Genomic DNA, 19761 nt, shown 5'->3' with positions numbered 1-19761 from the left:
TCGAAATTTCAGTGTTGGAGATATGGTACTTCGGTTGAAGCAAAAAAGACCCTTGAAGCTAGAATCCCCATGGGAAGGACCATACATCATCACTGAAGTGATACCAGGAGGAGCCTATCGGCTCAAAAATCCAGCCTCAGGAAAAGATGTCGAGAATCCGTGGAACATCGCGCAATTGCGACGGTTTTATACATAGGATACGATTGTTTTTTTTCATTCAACGGCCTACAAGGTTGCTTTGCATTATGAATAAAGATCTAATCAGATTTCTGTTAACCTTTTTCTTGCTTCAGGCTTTGGCACCCGAACGAAACGTTCGGAACCGTTTCCATCGGCTCTAACTCCCATCGGGAGCATTGGCCCAGAAAAAACGTGTTTACACGATGACATTAATTAAATACTCTCAGCGAGAGCTAAGATTAATGACATACAAAAACAACCAATCCAAGCCTCGAAAAATACGCGAGTGCTGCAGTCGATGGTTACATTAAGATAAGGCTCAAACAGGTGCACCGTGTGACGAAGCCGAACTTTCACACAAATTACATATCGACTTTGCAATAACATTGCATAAAGTACAACGAAGTCGTCGAGTAAGCAGGTTGAACTGATCACTCAGCCGCACTCGACAATAAAATATCAATCAAATTAGCATAAGCGTGCAGCGTACGCAGTAAACAGTCTTATGCGAAATACAAGGCTATTACATTCATAATCGGGATCCCCGGTCCCAGTGGGCCTTCAGTTCCTTTTCGAGGCATGATTCCATCCGAGAAACAATGGTGTGAGCAGGACCTCTAGCAACATCATAGTACTGGCCTAAATCCCTTTCAGTATTCGCCACGGCTCTTAAATCCAAAGATGGATGGCATGCCAATATTGAAGCAAAGGCAAGTTCAGCACCAGCTAGAAGCTCTTTCCGCACTAGCAGCCGAATCCTTTCTGGAGACTTGAATCGGGTGAACAAGCCAGACAAAGTTTCGGGTGCCTGATCCAGAGGAAACAAGGTGTGCCAAACCATCGTAAGAAGGGCATAGTATTTATCAAAATAATAATGTGCCTTCATCACCCGGTACTTGAACTTCGCCATGATGACGGCCTTCGGACGATGCAGCCATAAACCATGTGTTGGGTGCGCAACGTCGGTCATCGCCTCAACCTCTTCATGAATCTTCCTGTCTTCTTCAACTGCATCCGAAGCCACGACTAGAAAAGGAACGAATGTTAGAACATTCAAGCTATACCTGGAACCAGAAGGAAGGCTAATACTCACAGTTCAAACTTTCGGTAGCAACATGAAGACCATCAAGAGCGTATTGTTCAATGGCAGTCGCTATTTCTCCCTTCTTCTTCACCAAGGCAGCCATCGCACGAAGGGAAGTAATGTCTTTATTTAGACTAGACACCTGGTCACGTAACTGACGAACAAGGCCTGATTCATCGTTACCCGAAGAATTCGGAAAGAGCTCGGCACGGGAAGAAGATGAAGGAATCTGCAGCACGTCCTCACTTCAGACCAAGCATTAATATAAAAACTCCCATCGGGAGCGTTGAGTGCACATCATACAGGCAAAAGGATGTTTGGCAACAGAGCCAAATTTAAAAGTGTTACGAAAATATTATGTACAACAAATCAAATAACGGTTCAAGGATTAGCCGACGTTGAACCAGGGGCTGACTCAGGAGCAGGCTCGGCTTGTGCTTCATCCACCAACTTCAGAAGCCGGTTGGCGCAAGTTATTGCCGATCTCTTGAAAGGCTCAAGGTTGACTAGATGATTTTCATCATCAACAGGCAGCGCCTTAGAGAACTCTTCCAATTCCGACCCCATCCCGTGGCCCATAAGCAACTGGAAAGTAAGAACCGCACCAATCAAGCGGCTGCGACGTTTCGCACTCTCTACAAAGTTCGGAGGGATCGACAAGGAAAGCTTCTGCCATCTCGTCGAGAGTCTTATCCAGCTTCGCCTTAGGGAAGATCATCGAGTATAACTTCGACAGCGCTCCCTTGGACTTCTGCAGTAATCTGAGGATCTGGACATTTGACTCAGCAGCAAGTGACAAGGCATCGGCCGTAGAATCCTCCCGAAGCTGATGGCGTCGGCTGACAGTTAAATTGGCGGCCTCTAAAAAAGAGAGTATTAGTAATCAATGGAGAAAGCATCAAGAAAGGGGCGGAGCACCGTAAGGATTTTTACCCAGTAAATCCTTGATGGATTCACGAAGGACACCCTCCTTCTCATCAATCGCAGCCGCCGCTGCACGCCTGGCATCTTGGTCATCCTCCATTTGACGCTTCAGCCGATTTACTTCTTCCTTCAACGAGGCATTCTCACTTTTGGCATCGGCAGCAAGCCTGTTGGCTTCAACCACCTGATCAGCCGAAGATTTGACGGCCTTCCGAAGTTGAGAGTTTTCGGCTTCGAGGCGGGTAAATTGTTCAGCAAAATCCGCCACAGCATCGACTGTAGCATAAATTGGCTGCAGCCAGGAAAAAGTCAAGAGGAGTCAGGTGATGGAAATTCAGCAAAGCTTGACAGATTAAAGTACTTACGTGATCACGGCCAGCCGGCGGGGTGGGAGCATCATCGGAAGGAATAACTCTCGACACTGGGACCTTCTCTACACCCGTTCGGGATGGAGGTGTTGACTTGGCAGGAGAAGGGTTCGATTCTTTAGCCGATGCTGCTCTCTTAGAAGCTAGTTTAGCCCTCTTTGCGAGAGGAACATCGTCATCATCATCGGCAGAGCTTTTGAAAAAAAAAACAGCGCGCGGTTAGCATACAAGGTGACAAGAAGTATAAGTAACAAGAGTGTAAACGCTCACAGGTCCAGATCATCTTCGTCCACGAAGAAGCTTGTTGAACCCTTCTTAGCAGGAGGAGGCGAAGAAGCTTCGTCGGCATCATTATCTCCTCCTTTGGGACTTGATTCAGCCGAAGTGATAAGATCATCATGTACCTGCTTGCGACGTCTGCTCTTGAGAAAGGCGTCATCTTCAGTAGCTTCCTCTTCTTGGACATCGCTGTCCTCAAGGGTGTGTTGGGCATCCTCGGTTCCCTCAGAATCGTCGTCATCATCCTCTAATACCGCGCCGCTCTCGGGCGAGGGAGGATAGCATTGGGCAACAGCGGGGACCTGCAGAAGGATAGAAAACATGTAAGGCACAAAAAGAAAGAAGAACTAATGGCCGTAAACGAAGAACGACAAGGTTACCTCGGACGGAAGATGCTTGAAATCATAAGGAGGGCGCGCCGATGTCAAGACAATAGTGTCCTTGGTGCTGAGGCATGTCAAGCGACGAACCTCGTTCTGGAGCTCCTCTGCCGACAGGTCAGCGGAGTTGACCCTCAACTTGTCGTTCTTGCCAGTGAAAAGCCACAGCTGGTGAGGGCGAGACATTAGCGGCTGCACTCGACGTTGTAGGAACACTGAAACTACTTCAGTACCGCACATCGTCAGGCCTCCTGAATTCTTCAAAGTGACAATTTGCTTGAATAGCTCGTCGGCTGTCGCCTTTTCTTCGGGAGAAAGGGCGTTGTTCCAAGACTTCTTCTTATGAGCTATCAAGACATCGTCAAAAATAGGGAGATTCGAATGCCGCCCAGGAACAGCAGGGTCCCGAAGGTAGAACCACTTGTTGCGCCAGCCCTGGACGGATTCCTTCATCGGATAATCGAAGTAGTCGACCTCCTTTCTGACAACGAAGCCAACGCCGCCAACAACGGGGGGGCCGTTGCTATCATTATGACGCTTCACATAGAAAATCTTCCTCCAAAGGCCCCAGTGAGGCTCAATGCCGAGGAAGGTTTCGCAGACGGTGATAAAAATGGAAAGGTGGAGGATGGAATTTGGGGTCAGCTGCCAGAGCTGAATCCCATAGAAGAAAAGGAGGGAGCGAAGGAACTCGTGCGCCGGAAGAGAGAGGCCACGGAACAGAAAAGCGACGAACATGACGGTGAAGCCCTTTGGGGGACTCGGGCGAGAAACCTGACCTGGGAGACGAACGTCATCCTCAGATGCAGAGATGAAGCCGAGGGCGTGAAGTTTGTTGATGTCGCGGTTGGTAATGGCAGAGGCGCTCCAGTCGCGGCTAACTTTGGCCGCCTCCGATGCGCTGCCACTCTTCTTTTTGCCCATGGTGAACGAAGCTTCTGATGGAGAGGCAGAGGAACAGGAGGCTTGAAGGAGAAGATGAGAGGTGAACGGGGTAAAAGGTAAAAAGAAAGGAGGCTCCCTATTTATCCCATAAAAATTTGAGCCCAGACGTGGCCATAACTCCACAAAGCGTCGTGGGGAGAGAAGCGGATCTGACTGTACACGTGGCGCTAGAAGAAGGAGTGGAACCGGCGGCCCATTATTCCCACATCGCGCGAAAAATGAGGAGACGCCTCGATCGCCGCGCGTGCACTAGTTAAGACCTAAAAACTGCCTGCGCAGGACTAGGGTGGGCCCGTCAGGTCAAGTCCTATCAGTTGGCCCACAGTAGTTATACGTCAAGTCAAATCCCGTCAATCGGCCCACAACTATGACGTCATAAAAAAAACTAGAGGCACTCGAAGGAAACAGGAAAAGTCATCGGATGACGAACTTGAGTCTACGCACGGATTACAAGCATCCGCACCTAGACTCGGGGGCTACTCCCATCGGGAGCGCTGACGCGCATCCGATAAAAAGAAGATTCGACGGAATAAGCAGTCGAAGGAAAAAGTTTGAAGTCTGTACCCAGACTCGTTAATTACTCCCATCGGGAGGATGTGATGCACACCCGTTAAAAGTTTTTTGCACTCCAGGATCATGTCCGGGGACTTGATTCTGTGTAGAGTAACGTTGTTTTGCCATCGGCAGTTAACCAACAAAAGTTGGGCACGTAACTCATTATCCTTTGCGTAAAGAAAATGTATCGGATGGCCTACGAAGACTTGCGGAAAAAAAAACTCGGCAGAGGAAAGTATTCGAGTAGTACAACTTGAGTCTACGCACGGATTGCAAGCATCCGTACCTAGACTCGGGGGCTACTCCCATCGGGAGCGCTGACGCGCACCCGATAAGAAGAAGATGGAGCAGAATCAAGATGAACAAGAACAATGAAGGAGAAGAATATCATAAGAAGACATGCATTAGTCTCTACCCGAATTATCTTCGGCTAGACACTCGGGGGCTACTGACGTGGGCACTACCCTTCAAGTAACTGATGTTGCCCTATCTTGTATTGACCAACTGGAGGCCCATGAAGACACCCGAAGGCTAGATGGGCCACTAGGTCGGCGCACCAGAAGATTCCTTGACGGGCAAGACAAGGAAGCGAACAAACAAGGAAAGATTGGATCTAAACTATTGTAAATCTAGTCGTATTCGGTTAGACCTCTTGAGACCTGGTCTCCTATATAAAGGCCAGGAGAGGGGCTGCCGAGGGACCCCGAACAATCTTAGCAATCTTAGCCAGGAAAAGCTTAGAGCTAGGTAACCCTAGCAACAGCAATTTCGACTAGATCTCAGCCGAACTATTCGGCACCCCATTGTAACCGATTGTCTTCATAATCAAAGAACAGACAGGCAGGATGTAAGGGTTTTACCTCATCGAGGGCCCCGAACCTGGGTAAATCGCTCTCCCCGCTTGTCTGTGAACCGATGTCTCGTGTCAGCCTACAGGATTCCATCAACCCTAAGCCCCTATCGGAGGGCATTGGCGAGGAGTACCCTCGACACTCGTACCGTGGTATGTGGTCTCTTATGAACTTATTCATATGCTTGCAAGACATTAGACGACATTCCACCGAGAGGGCCCAGAGTATATCTATCCGTCATCGGGATGGACAAATCCCACTGTTGATCCATATGCCTCAACTCATACTTTCCGGATACTTAATCCCACCTTTATAACCACCCATTTACGCAGTGGCGTTTGGTGTAATCAAAGTACCTTTCCGGTATAAGTGATTTACATGATCTCATGGTCATAAGGACTAGGTAACTATGTATCGAAAGCTTACAGCAAATAACTCAATGACGTGATCTTATGCTATGCTTAATTGGGTGTGTCCATTACATCATTCATATAATGATATAACCTTGTTATTAATAACATCCAATGTTCATGATTATGAAACTAATCATCCATTAATCAACAAGCTAGTTAAGAGGCATACTAGGGACTCTTTGTTGTCTACATATCACACATGTACTAATGTTTCGCTTAATACAATTATAGCATGATATATAAACATTTATCATAAACATAAAGATATATAATAACCACTTTTATTATTGCCTCTTGGGCATATCTCCTTCACCAGTAGCTATTGTGCAGTGATTAAACTGGGTTGCCTTATATTATGCTACTGTCAGTACTAAGCATGGATCTGTGATAAATTCATGCTTGTATTAATTAAGTTATGATGAATTGCTTATGCAGTAATGATTTAAATGACTTGCTTGCAAATGATTTGGCTATTCATGATTTTTTAGCAAGCAAATGAATCTGAATCCATTCCTGGATAATGATGTGTTATATTTGGCTTTCTTTTAGATGGTGCTAAGTGTGATGTGACCTCAGTAGCCTTGCTACTGATTGGTTGCTCACCTATTTAGTTGGATCTTGTGGCTACTCAACCTTTGCTTGCATATTTGGGGATCATACTAGCTATGAATGCCAATATGCTTGCCTGATGAAATCTAGGGTTTACTGATGGTTACTAGCTTAAGGTTTACTGTGTAGTCTGTATTAGCTGCTAATCCTTGTAATACATCTACTGGTGCTATATGTGCATCTGATCTGGCTAGTGTGTGCATCTGTGCATGTTTGCTAGCTTCTGTGTACAAGATCTGTATCTAGATGCTTTCCATTTTTAGTGGATTTTAGACTGGCAGTAATCCTTGGTGAAAACCAAGTGATGATCTACCCACTTGAGCATCTGCTCATTCCCATGCTTGTATCATGCATATTGTATGGATCAGATCCATTGGATCTGTCCAGGAACTTGGTATACCTTGTTCCAGCTCCTAGATTGAAATATTTGGTTGTTGCAGACTTGGGGTTTTGTGCACAGCCCTTCACCTCCAGATTCTGGTTGAGCTTCTCAGGTCACCATGATTCCTGGGGCTAAGTGGTTGTGTGTTGGTTTCTGTTCTTGAGTATGAACTGGATGAACTTGGGTTAGTTCTGGCTTCACCCTTACCTGGTGAATTCTCTATCTGGTCGACTGTCATGGTTCTAGGGTTTGTGTGCTATTTATATGGTCTCTACTTCTACCCTGGCCATGACACACAAGCCTGGTTACTTTATGACTCACCCCTTGCATTGCCTTGCTGTTGCTTGGTTAGCAACAGCCCTCATATGCTGAAACTTGAGCCCCTGTGGCTTGCTCAGTTCTGGTCTGCCTATGCCTATCTTGTGATGTCCAAGAATTTGGACAAGCACAAGTGTGCAGTGACAGTTTCACTGTCCAAACTGAATTTCTGTGTTATTTTGCTAACTGTCCAAACTGAATTTCTAACACTTACATTCTGGCTAGTTCTTGTTCTTTGTTTTGCAGGTTTGAATTATGGCCAGAAGATCATCCTCAAGCCACTTAGTCTAGGTTTTAGTTTAGAATAAACTTGTAATTTTCCTCTTTTTATTTCTGTTCATTATTTCTCAATTCTTGTATCAAGAATATTGTAAAGACTTTGTAATTTGTGTTGTATATCAATAAAGCTCAAGTTTTGTTTATGAGCTTTTGTATTATGTAATGTTTATATTCTTGATTAAATATTGTATTTGATATTCACTTTGAAATTCAAAGTGATTTGAATTTATATCTTGTGTTTGAATTATGAATTCAGTGTTTATATTATGTGATGTTTATTGTTAAATGTGTTAACACTTATCGAATGTAATCATTCCCCCAAAGTAACAAGATACAAAAGAGATCATGTTGAAATTTCCCTAACTCACATTGCCTAACCCTAAGTGCAAAATGAGAGAGAACCTCGATCCCTCTTAGGTTTAGTTGCAATAAGGCGCGAAAATTTCCCCCGTTTTGCGATGAAATGCACTTCCCATTTCTAAATCTACCCTTCGTTGTTCCTATGTTAAGGTTATTACAGCCTCTCCCCCTTAACAGAAACTTCGTCCCGAAGTTAAGATTGGTACCTGAACATCTCGGGGTAAGACTTCCTTAATTCTTCTTCCGTCTCCCAAGTTGCTTCTCGCTCAGGATGATGTTGCCATTGAACTTTGCAGTATTTGATTGCTCTGTTTCTTAACTTCTTCCACTGTACTTCTAAGATCTTTTCCGGTCTTTCTACATAAGTTAGGTCAGATTGCAATTCCATTTCTTCATATGTGATAGGATCATCCGGTGCCTTCAAACACTTTCTGAGTTGTGAAATATGAAACACATTGTGAACTTGACTTAGTTGTGCTGGTAACTCCAACTCAAAAGATGTTCCTCGATTCTGACTGAGTATCCTAAATGGTCCTATATATCGAGGACTTAACTTTCCTTTCACTCCGAACCTCTTAAGTCCTTTCATTGGGCTAACCTTTAAATAAACCATATCTCCCACTTTCGGTTCCCAATCTCTTCTTTTCAGGTCGGCATAACTCTTCTGACGACTCTGAGCTATTTTGAGTCTATCCCGGATCACCTCGATGACTTCTTGTCTCTCCTTGATGTAGTCCGGTGTAAACTCCTTGTTTTCTCCGGTTTCAAACCAACAAATTGGTGATCAACACTTCCTTCCGTACAATGCTTCGTACGGTGCCATCTGGATGCTACTCTGATAACTATTGTTATATGAGAATTCCGCTAAAGGTAAATGGTCCTCCCATGAGCCTCCAAAGTTCAGAGCACAAGCTCTAAGCATGTCCTCAAGTATCTGATTGGTTCTTTCGGTTTGTCCTCCGGTTTGTGGATGATAAGCGGTACTGAAATCCAACTTGGATCCCAAAGCTTCTTGGAGTTGTTTCCAAAATGCTGATGTGAAAATTGAACCTCTATCTGAGACTATTTTCTTGGGTACTCCATGCTTACTCACAATCTCCTTCACATATATATCCACAAGCTTCTCTGCAGTATCCTTTGTATTTACGGCAATGAAATGAGCACTCTTGGTAAGCCTGTCCACTATTACCCATATCATATCCTTCTTCTTACTAGTCATTGGTAGACCAGTAACAAAATCCATTCCGATTTCATCCCATTTCCACTCCGGTATCTCTAGTGGTTTGAGTAATCCCGCAGGACTCTGATGTTCTGCCTTCACTCGTTGACATGTATGACATTCCGAGACATATTGTGCTATTTCTCTTTTCATGTTGTTCCACCAGAACATCTCCTTCAAATCCATATACATCTTAGTACTTCCCGGATGTATTGAATAAGGGGTTTCATGTGCTTCCTTTAATATGATTGACTTCACTTCTGGATCATCCGGTACACATATCCTTTTCTGGAAGTATAATGAATCAAAATCCCCTAGATGGAATTCCGATGGTCTTCCTTCTCCAATCCTCTTGATTTCTTCTTGTATGAACAAATCATCCGCTTGTTTTCGGATAATCTCATACTTCAAATCTGAATACATCTCATCCATAATCCTCATGGTTGCTATACTTCCCTTAACATCACCTTGAATAAACAAAATCTGAGCATCCTCTAGCTCTTTCCGAAGTTCCTTTGGAATCTCCCATTCCGTAGGTTGATTCTCCGTACTCTTCCTACTTAAAGCATCTGCTACTACATTAGCCTTGCCTGGTGTATAGTTGATTGTAAGGTCGTAATCCTTAATCAACTCTAACCATCTCTTTTGTCTCATGTTTAATTCCTTCTGAGTGAAGAAATATTTCAAACTTTTGTGATCGGTGTATAACTCACACTTAGATCCATACAAAAATTGTCTCCAACTCTTCAAAGCATACACAACTGCCGCTAACTCTAGATCATGTACTGGGTAGTTGTGTTCATGTGGTTTCAACTGCCTTGATCCATAAGCTATTACCTTCCGATCTTGCATAAGAACACATCCAAGTCCATTCTTGGAAGCATCACAATACACCGTGTAATCCTTTCCAGGTTCAGGAACTGCTAACACCGTTGCTGTGGTTAACTTATCTTTGAGTGTTTGGAAGCTGGCTTCACACTCATCGGTCCACTCAAATGGAGTATTTTTCTTGAGTAACTTGGTCATTGGTCCTGCAATCTTCGAAAATCCCTCTATGAATCTCCGATAATAGCCTGCCATACCAAGAAATCCTCGTATCTCCTTAGCATTTTTACGTGATTTCCATTCCAACACGGACTGAACCTTGCTTGGATTCACCGCTATGCCTTCTTTGGTTATGACATGTCCAAGAAATTCAACACTATCTAACCAAAATTTGCACTTACTAAACTTTGCATATAGCTGATGTTCTCTCAAAATTTGCAGAACTATCTTCAAATGCTTGGCATGTTCTTCTTTATCTTTGGAATAGATTAGAATATCATCTATGAACACTATCACAAACTTGTCCAAGTACTTCATGAATATCTTGTTCATCAAATTCATGAAAATTGCTGGTGCATTTGTTAGTCCAAATGGTACAACCAAATATTCATGGTGTCCATACCTTGATACGAACGCTGTTTTTGGTACATCCTCCTTCTTGATCTTGATTTGATGGTATCCTGACCTTAAATCTATCTTCGAGAAGAATCCAGCTCCTTGAACTTGATCAAAAAGGTCTTGGATTCTAGGTAAAGGATACTTGTTCTTGATAGTTACATTGTTCAAATTTCTGTAATCTCCACACATTCTCTTTCCTCCATCTCTTTTATCCACGAAAATAACTGGTGTACCCCATGGTGACACACTTTCTTGAATGAATCCCTTCTGTTCTAACTCATCAATCTGAGCTTTCAGTTCCACTAATTCCTTTGGCCCCATCTTTTATGGTGGTTGAGCTATTGGTGCAGTGCCTGGAATCAGATCGATTGTGAATTCAATCTCCCTATCGGGTGGCATCCCCGGTAGTTCCTTAGGAAATACATCTTGAAACTCATTCACTACAGGAATATCTTCAATTCTCACCTCCTTCAGACTATTGAGTTCCAATCCGATCTCCAACTCACTGTACTTATCTCCTTGGAACACTATTCGACCTCCGATGGAGTTGCGAAGTGATACTGTTTTGTCTCCACAGTTAATCACCGCTCCATTCTCTGTCAACCAATCCATCCCTAGGATGACAGATATGTCCTTCATGGGTATGATGAATAGGTCCGCGAAATACACACAGTCACATATGGTTAGGACTTGTGCTTCTTTCACGTGGGTTACTAAGATCGTTCCCCCCGCGGATAGAACAGTTATAGGAGTTTCTAACTTAGAACATCTAAGCCCAAATTTTTCCACAAACTCCAATGCAAGAAATGATGTGGTTGCTCCAGTATCAAATAATACTTTGCCAGGATGAGTAAGAATGCTTAGCGTACCTAAGACTGTTTGATCCGACTCTTCCGCTTGTTCCAAAGATGTGCAATTCAGCTTTCCATAAGGCTTTCCCCTCTTGTTGTTGTTGTTGTTGTTGTAATTGCGGTTGTTGTTGTTGTTGTTGCGGTTGTTGTTGTTGTTGTTTCCACCTCGTCCTGCAGAGCTCTGTCCGCTCCAAGACGCCTTGTTTGGACAATCCGGCTTGATGTGTCCTTCCTTCCCACAACCATAACAAATGATCCTGGGTTTCTGACAATCTTTCTGCAGATGACCTCTTAGGCCACAATTGTTGCAGATGATCTGGTTGATTGGATTCTAACTCTGACCTCCCCGGTTGTATTGATTACCAGTAGTAGGTCGGTATCGGGGTTTGAAACTCCGATCAGGTGTTGGTTTACTAATTGGGTACTTCCTTGGCTCGATACGAGCCCTCTTCCTCCTGTCCTCCTGGACTTGCCTGTAATCATCCTCGAAAGTGATTGCCGAGTCAATCAGTTCCTGGAATTCGGTAGTCCGTGCCAACCTTAGTTGCATCTTCATGTATGGATTCATGCCTTTCATGAACCACTTCTTCCTTTTCTCCTCCGTATCAACATCCTCAGGTGCATACCTGGATAGCCGGTTGAAATCCCGAACATACTGCATGATAGGTGCAGTATTCTGTCGTAGTTCTTCAAACTCCCTCTTCTTCAGCTCCACCACGCTGTCCGGAACATGAGCATCCCAGAACTTCTTCTTGAACTCCTCCCAGGTGAACACCTTATCTGGAGGGTGTATAGCTACAAGGTTCTCCCACCATGACGCTGCTGGTCCTGACAACAGATAAGTTGTGTATCTAATCTTCTCCTCATCGTTGCAACCAACGGTCTTCAGCTTCCGTTCCGTATCCATAAGCCAATCTTCAGCGTCCATTGGTTCTGGAGCTGATGTAAAAGGTAGTGGTCTTGCATTTTGGAAGTCTGATAGAGTTACTCCCTTGCCTTCATTACCCCTATCATTGATGACGTGGGTAAAGAAATCTTGCATGTTCTTGCTCGCTTTCACAGTAACGCCTCCTATCTTCCTCCATTGCCCTCATATACTGTTGGAAGTCTGGGTGCATCATTGGGTGTGGTGGTGGTGGTGCATTCTCTGCTCTAGCTGCTGCATCTGCCTCCTCTTTTTCTCTTGCCTCCCGCTCTCTGCGAGCCTCTTCGGTTTCTACTAACGCCATTTCCCCCTAGTCCTGTAACAAAGAGCGATTACTCATAATTACACCATGCAAATGCTTTCTGAGCTCAACTCAATGCCCAGAACTAGTCACACAATGAAATCAAGAAGCAAATACAAAACAAACATTTATTATGCATATACTTTGTATAATACATAACACACACACAAACTTATATTACATGTGGTATATATAAACCACTTATTTGGCTCAAAGCCCAAGCCAACGGGAATTTAAAATACGTTCTATTACAATACCACCTAGATTACTTTATTCTTCCTTGGAGCTCTACTCCTCGTCATCATAGCTCGCCTCCGCGTACATCCCTGGGGTCCATCCGGTACAGCGGTTTGTCTTCCGAACCCCGTCCGGAATGAAGGTCCTTCCAGTAGGTATGTAGTCTGAATCGGACGAAGTGCCGAGACAGAGATCTGTCATGCCAAAGTAGCTGGATAAAGACTCATATGTATCCCCAGTGGAATACAGCTCACCTTCTTCTGCCATCCATGGAGGATTCCTACTCACTTGACCTCTCATCTTCTTCTTCTTTTTCTTGGTTCCAGAACTCTCACCTACAACGTACTGGGATGTTTTGGGTAATCCCATCTCCAGATCTAAAGAAATGGAGTTGGTGTCTTTCTCTTCCTGCCCAAAGCTTTGGTTAACATTCTGGTTAACCGCGCCTCCTTCATCCTCTGATTCACATGTGATGGGTTCTCCTTCATCTCCAAATGGTTCCCCGAAACGCCAACCAGTCGAATTCTCGATTGGTGACTCCGAGCAGTTTAGGTTCCTGGAATCATCTCCCCCATATCCAGACTCATATGATGCTGACACATGTGGATAGTGTGGAACAAAATTGGGTGTGAGTGGATCTTTATGGGACAACTAGTCACTCAAATCTACATAGCTGTCTAGGCTAAAGAAAGGTGTAGTATGTTGTGGTTGTGCCCTCAGATCACGCATCCGAGTTTGGACTTTATCAGGGTCCGTGAACTCAGCTAGCATGTGGTCAATCTCACCCCTCATCTTCATGTGTAAAAGGTACATCGTGGTCAATAAAGACTTACAGCTATCCATGTCTTTGTCTTTGCGGCTTCAGGACTTCTGTGTGCTAACACCAAATGATTCAGAGTGGGATCCTCATCTTCCTCGGCATGAGGTATATGAGAAAACTCTGAACATAGCAGTTCTACTGACTTGTGCTGCCTTTTATCTCAAGGATTGCCTTGAATAGGCCCATGTGGTAGGCTGTGGTGATGGTTTTGGCTTCTCCGTATGGCATTACACGACTCATCAGCAGTTTTGTCGGTAGTTGGACCGATACTCTGCACTTGGCTAGGATTTCCCCATCATAGTAGGTATACTTGATAACAGGTATCCGTGGGTCACAATGAAGTTCCTTCAGCATCCCACACAGGAGAGCTATGATTGGTCCATCATAATCACCGAGCCATCCCTCAACCTTCCTCAAAGTCCTCTTAGGAAAAGTGTTCGCCATTATGGCTGTATACGAAAGCAGAATATTAGTAGTGATAATGCATCATAATAGCTATAATAAAGAATTATCGCACTAAAATATATGGTTTTGCTATTCTCATGTGAATAATCACCATATTTCTAGAGAATCCTTTACTATTTCTACTAGACTCCTACAAGTTTCTTCCCTATACTAGGTTTTTCCAACCTAAGGTCGCAACATTTGCTCTGATACCAGCTGCGGTGACCCAGCATACCACTGCATGTTGTAGTATACAAGTCGTTGATATGATCTTTGTGAAGGGACTTCCTCACAATTTGCCATATCCCTCAGAGTGGTACAACAGAAACATTGCAGGTCATAACACTCCATACTTTATTACAAACATTGTCTTAACAAGTTGGTATTCTCACAGGTCCTATGAGAACACCCTAAGATACTACTTAAGTATGATTACAACTCATAACAAATATAAAGAGAGCTCAACAACTTATTTAGGTAAGTTCTACGTTGCTCGGCTCTATGATGCTAGGGTATGTCACTACTCCTCCACCTCCGTGTCATCTGGTCCGTAGACTATCCCATAGTCTACTCCTTCCACTCCGCCAGTAAGATCAGGTTCTTCGTAGATCAGCTCGTAACTTCCTTCTGGTGCTCCATCGTTGATGGCCTCCACTTCCGGATCACAGTCTAGCAAGGGTGTCGAAAGAAAGTGAGTACAGGGGTACTCAGCAAGTTCTAAAAGAGTAAAAAGGTGTTTGATGCACTAGCTACGACCATTGATCAGGAAATCGCAGGTCAATGCATGTTTTGAAATCATTTCTTCAAAAGGTTGCTTTTATTATGAAAACTATGCCCGTCAGTCTTCACAGGTTGACTAGAACTTCGTGGAGTTCCTTTCCTGCCGCGTTCACAGTTCCCTTCCCGGAACAGGGAGTGACAGCCACAATTTGATACACTCTGCAGAGGTGCGTTACTTTTCCTACAAGAGATCTCACCCTTTTTGCCATCCGCAGGGACTTGCCCCCGTTCACACTTCCTTTGGTGTGAGGCCAGGTATAAAGATCCAAGCCCACACCGCCTTCTCCGCAACTGCAAACCCACCCTTTTGTCCAACCGTACACCCCCAGTAGACTTCCCCCGATAATACGGCTTTACTCACGGTGTACTCCGGACAATCCCTCATAGATGGTAGAGCTTAACATCACTAATGGATGGGGATTTAAAAGGATATCCCAACCTATTGCGGCAGTGCCTCCAACACCCCACCGGCTCTACCAATCCGTTGGCGTGCAGAAGGGAAAAGATCCGGCTGGCTTCCCCAGAGCCATTATAGATCTCATGGTCAACGCGGTTTGTACGGCGCTAGAATCACTGGACGGCATTGGTAATTAATCCTAGGGTGATATAACCCATGTAATGGAACCTCCACCATATCAACACATACCATGGTTCCATTGCCAACCACATAGTCATATTCATAGTTGGAAAGTAACATTTTATTTGCGATGCAGGAATGATAAGTATATAGCTTTGCATTAAAGTAGTAGAAAATAATCAAGTTGACATGAGCAAGGGTGAACTTGCACGTAGTGCGAGATAGTGCAGTTCAATGCAGTTTATGGAACCTGGACCTCGGTTTATGTAAGAAGCATCATTGTCCGGTAAGGACAATGTTATAAAATCCAAATAATGCAATCATGGATGTATTATTTTATGTTGAATCCCTTTACCCCACTGAGTTATAGCAATTTAGGGTTGCGTTTAAGATTTATGTCTTTGACAGTAACTTGCAATTGATTTAAAAGTATAAACCATTTTAATTCACATACAGTAACATATTTCAAAGTAAAACTACTTTACTTGGTGATTCCCTTAATCATTCAAAAAAAATTTTGAAATCATAGAGTTATCTCTATAGTTTTTGGAAATAAAGGAATATAGTATTTTTCTTGGAAAAATACCCTTTTTAATAGAAATGACTTGGAATAGTAGAATTTCATTTTGAAATGTTTGAAAATAAGTATTTGAACTTATTTGAGATTTTCCTTGAATTTTAAATACAAGGAAATAATAGTTTAAAATTCCAAGTTATTATTTAAATTCTTAAAATTCATAATTTTGAATTTGTTTCATAAATTCTATTTCATATTTTATTCTTGTTAAGATTTATTTTTCATTCATTAATCCAATTTTTAATGGATTTTCAGAGTTGTATTTTATTTATTAAAAATTGGTGAAATTCTGGCCTTTTCTAAATTGTTAAAAGACCAAAATGCCCCCTGGCCCCTATTGGGCCAGCCCATTTAACTAAGGCCCAGGGACAGCCCATTAAGGCTTGTCCCTTATGGGTCGGTGGCGCTGAACGGCCCACCTCACTCACTCACTCGGCCCTCTCTCACTCGTTCGTCTCTAACCCTAATCCTCCCGTGACGCCTGTGGCGATGGCGTCGCCGCCATGGCCGCCGCCGCGCTCCGGCCAGCTCCGTGCTCCTCTGCCATAGCCACCTACCAAATTGGGACCGCCGCATGCAGATCTATCGATCTGTCCGCGTGGTTTCCCCCTTCTCTTCCTCTCTTGGCGAATCACCTCCGCTCTGGATCTCGTGGAGAATCGCCTCTGGCGATTGACGAACTCCGACGAGCTCGCGTCCTCGCTGACGATGGGTGCGCCCCTGAGGTTGACCTGGCGCGGGTGCTGCTCGCAGTACTCGTGCCGTCGCCTCAGGTGCTCTGCTACGGTGGTGTTCGTGTTCGCCGGCGTAACGTCGGCGCCTACCCTGGATTTGCAGCTGCTATGGCCGCGCGAGCACTGCCTCGCCATGCCCTAGCTTCTGCTTCCAGGCGCGTGTAAGTTGCTTCACCTCCTCCTTCTCTTCTCCATGTCTGTGCGCCTCCCTTGCTACTGTTCTTCTTCCTCCTCATGTTCTGTTGCTCTCTGGTGATCCTGTGATCACACAGAGCTATGCCATAGTTGCTTAATCTTCCAGTGCTTCTATCTACTGCAAGCTCATGGCCAAATTACCAGTTTCTGGTACTGGCCAGTGTTGCTTTGCTTGCGATTCATGATTTGCTTGCTTATCTGTTGCTCCTAGCATGCTCTGTTCTTGATATGCTCTGCTGTGCTTGCTTAAAAGATTGCTATCCCATGCTGTATTTGCGTATGGCTTGCTTGTGCTTACTGGCATGTCATACTTGCTTGTCTAGGTGTACTGTGGTGCATTTGTGACACTTGTGTGTGCCAGTGGTGTTTGTGAAATGCCTCTGTGCTTCCTATGCAAGCTAATGATCCATTGGATCATCCTTTGCTTGTTGGCTAGCTTCCCTGTGTAGCTTGACTTGATTCAATTGATCCATTTGATCAATTAAATGTCAGTGATGGCTTACTGATTAATTCTGTGGCTAAGTGATTCACTTTCCCTGTTGATGCTGATGCTCAAGCATCACTATGCTGCTGCTTACTTGTGCTGTTGCTCATTCAAACTAACTGGGCTAGATCCAGTAGCTATTGTGCAGTGATTAAACTGGGTTGCCTTATATTATGCTACTGTCAGTACTAAACATGGATCTGTGATAAATTCATGCTTGTATTAATTAAGTTATGATGAACTGCTTATGCAGTAATGATTTAAATGACTTGCTTGCAAATGATTTGGATATTCATGATTGTTTAGCAAGCAAATGAATCTGAATCCATTCCTGGATAATGATGTGCTATATTTGGCTTTCTTTTAGATGGTGCTAAGTGTGATGTGACCTGAGTAGCCTTGCTACTGATTGGTTGCTCACCTATTTAGTTGGATCTTGTGGCTACTCAACCTTTGCTTGCATATTTGGGGATCATACTAGCTATGAATGCCAATATGCTTGCCTGATGAAATCTAGGGTTTACTGATGGTTACTAGCTTAGGGTTTAATGTGTAGTCTGTATTAGCTGCTAATCCTTGCAATACATCTACTGGTGCTATCTGTGCATCTGATCTGGCTAGTGTGTGCATCTGTGCATGTTTGCTAGCTTCTGTGTACAAGATCTGTATCTAGATGCTTTCCATTTTTAGTGGCTTTTAGACTGGCAGTAATCCTTGGTGAAAACCAAGTGATGATCTACCCACTTGAGCATCTGCTCATTCCCATGCTTGTATCATGCATATTGTATGGATCAGATCCATTGGATCTGTCCAGGAACTTGGTATACCTTGTTCCAGCTCCTAGATTGAAATATTTGGTTGTTGCAGACTTGGGGTTTTGTGCACAGCCCTTCACCTCCAGATTCTGGTTGAGCTTCTTAGGTCACCATGATTCCTGGGGCTAAGTGGTTGTGTGTTGGTTTCTGTTCTTGAGTATGAACTGGATGAACTTGGGTTAGTTCTGGCTTCACCCTTACCTGGTGAATTCTCTATCTGGTCGACTGTCATGGTTCTAGGGTTTGTGTGCTATTTATATGGTCTCTACTTCTACCCTGGCCATGACACACAAGCCTGGTTACTTTATGACTCACCCCTTGCATTGCCTTGCTGTTGCTTGGTTAGCAACAGCCCTCATATGCTGAAACTTGAGCCCCTGTGGCTTGCTCAGTTCTGGTCTGCCTATGCCTATCTTGTGCTGTCCAAGAATTTGGACAAGCACAAGTGTGCAGTGACAGTTTCACTGTCCAAACTGAATTTCTGTGTTATTTTGCTAACTGTCCAAACTGAATTTCTAACACTTACATTCTGGCTAGTTCTTGTTCTTTGTTTTGCAGGTTTGAATTATGGCCAGAAGATCATCCTCAAGCCACTTAGTCTAGGTTTTAGTTTAGAATAAACTTGTAATTTTCCTCTTTTTATTTCTGTTCATTATTTCTCAATTCTTGTATCAAGAATATTGTAAAGACTTTGTAATTTGTGTTGTATATCAATAAAGCTCAAGTTTTGTTTATGAGCTTTTGTATTATGTAATGTTTATATTCTTGATTAAATATTGTATTTGATATTCACTTTGAAATTCAAAGTGATTTGAATTTATATCTTGTGTTTGAATTATGAATTCAGTGTTTATATTATGTGATGTTTATTGTTAAATGTGTTAACACTTATCGAATGCAATCATTCCCCCAAAGTAACAAGATACAAAAGAGATCATGTCGAAATTTCCCTAACTCACATTGCCTAACCCTAAGTGCAAAATGAGAGAGAACCTCGATCCCTCTTAGGTTTAGTTGCAATAAGGCGCGAAAATTTCCCCCGTTTTGCGATGAAATGCACATCCCATTTCTAAATCTACCCTTCGTTGTTCCTATGTTCTGGGTTATTACAGGTACTTAGCACGAATGATGTCCGCCTAGAGACCCTCGACGTCTTGGTAAAGTTTCCAAATCCATTTGAGCATCAGAGCGATGTTCATGAGTTTGGTGTTGAGGATTCCCAATCCTCCAAACGCTTTAGGCTTACACACCGTAGCCCAGTCTATCATGTGGTACTTGCGTTTGTTGCCCACTCCTTCCCAGAAGAAGCGGCACCGCGGTTTGTCCATGGCCTTATGAGTGCTATCAAAGAGCAGGTAGAGGCTCATAGCAAACTGCGGAAGGCCGGAGAGGCATTAGATGCTACAGTTAAGCTGATGTCTTAGAAAAACAA

The sequence above is a fragment of the Lolium perenne genome, chromosome 1 (genome assembly GCF_019359855.2).
Source record: "Lolium perenne isolate Kyuss_39 chromosome 1, Kyuss_2.0, whole genome shotgun sequence".
NCBI lineage: Eukaryota > Viridiplantae > Streptophyta > Magnoliopsida > Poales > Poaceae > Lolium > Lolium perenne.
Note: the sequence above shows the minus strand (reverse complement) of the source record.